Genomic DNA, 4,381 nt, shown 5'->3' with positions numbered 1-4,381 from the left:
CTTGTTAAATGTTAATTTAAAAAGGAAAAATAATAAGTTTCTGAGGAGACTGCAGAAAAAAGGAGAGAAAGAAGAGTACACAGATAATATTAGGAATGAATAATAAATAAAACACAAATGGAGCAGAATTTTGAAAGCAAATATAATATTCTGAAAAAACCTGTAGGCCAATACATTTGAAAACTTCAACACATGGACAAGTAAGAACGGTTCAAGAAGAAACAGCAAACAAGAATGGTATTATGACTATAAAAGTTATTAAAATTGTAGCTGAAAATCTTCTAAATAAGAAACACTAGGTTTAAGTTGCTTTATACACAGGTTCTGCTAGATTTTTAAATAATATGTCATTTCAATTTAATAAAAAAGATCTGTGGAGAATAGAAAAAAATGTATCAACACACTTAATGATAACTTGATGTAAATCTAGAAAAGAACAGTGTCTTAGTTACAATTTTGTCTTGGATATCTAGCACTGCTATAACAGAAATATGACAAATGGGTAGCTTAAACAAAAAGAAATTTATTTTCTCACAGTTTAGGAGGCTAGAAGTCCAGATGCAGAGTGTTGGCTCTAGAGGAAGGCTTGCTCACTTTTGAGCTCCAGTTCCTGGGAGATGTTTGTGTGGCTGGGCATCTCTTTTCCTCCCCCTCTGCTTGCTCACTTGTTTCTCTAATCTCTTTTATATCTTCAAAGACATTGATTTAAGACACACTCTACACTAATACTGTCACATTAACATAACAAAGAAAACCCATTCCCAAATGGGATTATAATCACACATACAAAAAATGAAACCAAATCCTATTGCCCTTGAATTGATTCCAACTCAAAGTCATCCTATAGGACAGAGTAGAATTGCCCCACAGGGTTTGCAATGCTGTAAATCTTTAAAGAAGCAGAATGCAACATGTTTCTCCCATGGAGAGGCTGGAAGATTTGAACTGCTGACCTTTCAATTAGCATCCAAGCACTTAACCACTGCACCACTAGGGCTCCACCACAGATATAGGGGTTGAGATTTACAATATGTATTTTTGGGAGACAGAATTCAAACCATAATAGTATAAGAAAAGAAGATTACAAAAGAATATAATTTATGAATATAAATCCCAGGCAATTTTTGAAAAATCACATGTAGCAGTTTGACCAAGTTAGTTTTAATATAGAAAAGAAAAGTTGTCAGATTGCAGACAATGCAATACTCTTTGTGTATATTAGGCTAACAAATCTTTACTATATTTTATTAAATAGCTACCAAGTCAATGAATATGCAAAAAAAAAGTTTCAGAGAAACTCCAGGAGCAAAATTCTTAAAGGGTGTTAAGGTCATCCTAGCTACCATTCCTGAGTCAAAATTTATGTGTCTTATCAATTACCAAATGAAGGGGGTGGAGGGAGAACATTGACTCTATTTAATGTAAGAATAGAAATAGTTAATAAAGATAAGCAACTTATTTTTTTTTTCTTTTATGTTGGTGAAAACATACATAAGAAGATAGTCACCAACATAACAACTTTCACATTTACAACTAAAGGACATTGATTTCATTTTTCACGTTGTGCCACCATTACTGCTATCCTTTTCCAAAATATTTCACCACCTATTAGAATAACCTCAATGCCCCAAAATGAAAGCATATATTTAAACATATAGCTAACATATCTATATCTATATCTATATCTATATCTATATCTATATCTATATCTGTATCTATTTATAGATACAGATATAGATATAGATGTTGTTGTTGTTGTTGTTAAGTGCCGTCGAGTCGTTTCCGACTCATAGTGACCCCATGCACAGCAGAACGAAACACCGCCCGATCCCGTGCCAGCCCCACAATCCCCGCTATACTTGATCCCATCATTGCAGCCACCGTATCAATCGATCTCGTTGAAGGCCTCCCCCTCTTTCGTCTACCCTCCACCCTACCAAGCATGACATCCTTCTCCAGGGAATGGTCCCTTCTTACAACATGACCAAAATAGGTGAGACAAGTCTGGCCATTCTTGCTTCCAAGGAGCATTCTGGCTGCACTTCCTCCAGGACAGATCTGTTAGTTCTTTTTGCAGTCCATGGTACTTTCAGCATTCTCCACCAGCACCACAACTCAAAAGCATCAACTCTTCTTCAGTCTTCCTTATTCGTTGTCCAGCTCTCACACGCATACCAGGCGATTGGAGATATCATGGCTTGTGTCAGGCGCACCTTAGTCCTCAATGAGATATCCTTGCTCCTCAGCACTTGAAACAGTTCCTTCGCAGTAGATATAGATATAGATATAGATATAAATATAGATACATGTATTTCTTTTTTTTTTTTTTCCAATCTATCTAGAAATTTTCCCTCCCCTTCCCTCCCATCCCCTCCCATCTCTGGTAACCAACAAAGAATGTTCCCTTCTATGTATGAATCCTTCTTTGACATTTTACAATAGCAGAGTAGCGTGATATTTGTCTTTTGGAGAGTGACTTATTCTCTCAGCATAATGTCCTCCAAGTTCATCCATGTTATGTGATGTTGTGCAAATTCTACATTATTCTTTATGGTTGCATAGTATTCCATTGTGTGTATGTGCTACAGTTTTGTTTATTTTTTAAATCTGTTCCTCAGTTGATGGGCATTTAGATCATCTCCATCTGCTTGCTATTGTGAATAGTGCTGCAATGAACATGAATGTGCATATACCTATTCACATCCTGCCTCTCACTTCTTTAAGATATATAATAGTAATGGGACTTCTGGGTCAAATGGTATTTCTATTTCTAACTGTTTAAGGAATCACCATACTGATTTCTACAGTGGCAATACCATTTTATAGTTCCATGAACAGTTTAAGAGTCCCAGTCTCTCCACGTCCTTGCTAGCATTTGTTACTTTCTGTCTTATTGGTCATTGCTATTAATGCAAGATAAGATGGTATCTCATGGTTGTTTTGATTTGCATCTCTGTGCACATTTCTTCATGTGTTTGTTGGCTGTCTCACTATCTTCTCTGGTGAAATGTCTGTTCGTGTCTTCTGTACATGTTTTAATTGGATTGTCTTTTTGATGTCGAGGTGTTGCAATTTTGTGTAAATTTTAGATATAAGTCCTTTATCCGATAAGCCATTGCTGAATATTTTTTTCCCATTCTGTAGGTTCTCTTTTTACTGTTTTGGAGAAGTCTTTTGATGAGCATAAGAATTTAATTTTTAGAAAGTCACAATCATCTATTTTATCTTCTGCTTTTTGTGCAACCTGGATTGTGCTTGATAGTCTATTTATGCCATAAATTAAGGCTCCTATGTTTGTCCCTAGATTTTATTTGATGAACTTAATAGTTTTAGGTTTCACATTTAAAGTCTTTGATCCATCTGGAGTTAGTTTCTGTGTACAGTGTGAGATATGGATCTTGTTTCATTTTTCTGCAAATAAATATTCAGTTTTGCAAGCACCATTTGGTAAAAATGACTCTCTTCCCTATTTAATGGATTTATGCACTTTGTCAAAGATCAATTGACCATAGGTTGATGCATCTATTTCTGGGTTCTCAGTTCTATTCCACTGATCTATGAGTCTGTCATTGTAGATATACCAGGTTGTTGTGATTACTGTGGCTATATAGTAGATTTTGAGATCTGGAAGTGTGAGACCACCTACCTTGTTCTTCAATACTGCTTTGCTTTCCTGAGATCTCTTTCCTTTCCATTTAAATTAGTGACTGGTTTTTCCATGTCTTAAAGAATATTGATGGAATCTGAATTTGTATTGCATTGAATGTATAGATTGCTTTGGGTAGTACTGACATATTCACAATGTTCAACCTTCCTGTCTATGAGAATGGTATGTTCTTCCATTTATGTAGATCCCTTAAAGATTCTTGAAGTAATGTTTTGTAGTTTTCTTTGAATAGGTCTTTTGTGTTTCTGGTAAGATTTATTCTGAAATGTTGTTGTTGCTGTTGTTAGGTGTCATTGAGTTGTCTCCAACTAATGGTGACCCTATGCACAGCAGAACCATGCCCGGTCTTTTGCCAGCCTCATGATACTTGCTCTACCTGAGCCCATCATTGCTTATTCTCAAGTATCTTATATTTTTTGGTAGCTACTGAAAATAATATTGACTTCCATTTTCCTTTTCAGAGATCTCTTTGCTGGAGTAGAGGGATCCAACTGATTTTTGTATGTTGATCTTGTAACCTGCCACTATGCTAAATCTTTCGATAAGTTCCGGTAGTTTTCTTGTTGATTCTCTTGAGTTTTCTATGTATTGAAAAAAAAAAACTGAAACACACCACCATCCAGTTGGATCCAACTCATAGCGACCCCTCCTTGTGTTTCTGAGGTGGCATCACTTTGGAAGTAGATTGCCCAACCTTCCTTCTGAGGAGTGGCT

Source organism: Orycteropus afer, unplaced genomic scaffold, assembly GCF_000298275.1.
Source record: "Orycteropus afer afer isolate SDZICR_OR568_19922 unplaced genomic scaffold, OryAfe1.0 scaffold00086, whole genome shotgun sequence".
NCBI lineage: Eukaryota > Metazoa > Chordata > Mammalia > Tubulidentata > Orycteropodidae > Orycteropus > Orycteropus afer.
The sequence above is the reverse complement of the archived record's forward strand: the minus strand, read 5'-3'. Positions refer to the sequence as shown.